Genomic DNA, 328 nt, shown 5'->3' on the forward strand with positions numbered 1-328 from the left:
AGGTGCTTTAGACCACTGAGCCATCTCACCAGCCCCTGTTTTTTTTTTTTTTTTTTTTTTTTTCGGAACCGGGGATTGAACTCAGGCCCTTGTGCTTGCCAGGGAAGTACTTGTTCCACTGAGCCATCTCCCCAGCCCTGCAACTCTATTTTAACAGTCAATTAAGTTCACTCAAACTGTGAATAAGCTCACTCCCTCACCCCTCCCATGTAGCTCGTAAAGATAAGGACAAAAGTTCAGACAAGTTGGGTAGCAATGTAAATGTTAAACCGCAGTGTTCCATGACTGGTGGATGTTCCACGGTGTCTGGGAGATGTAAATTCCTGCA

This window comes from Octodon degus, unplaced genomic scaffold (genome assembly GCF_000260255.1).
Source record: "Octodon degus isolate 3935 unplaced genomic scaffold, OctDeg1.0 scaffold00214, whole genome shotgun sequence".
Taxonomy (NCBI): Eukaryota; Metazoa; Chordata; class Mammalia; order Rodentia; family Octodontidae; genus Octodon; species Octodon degus.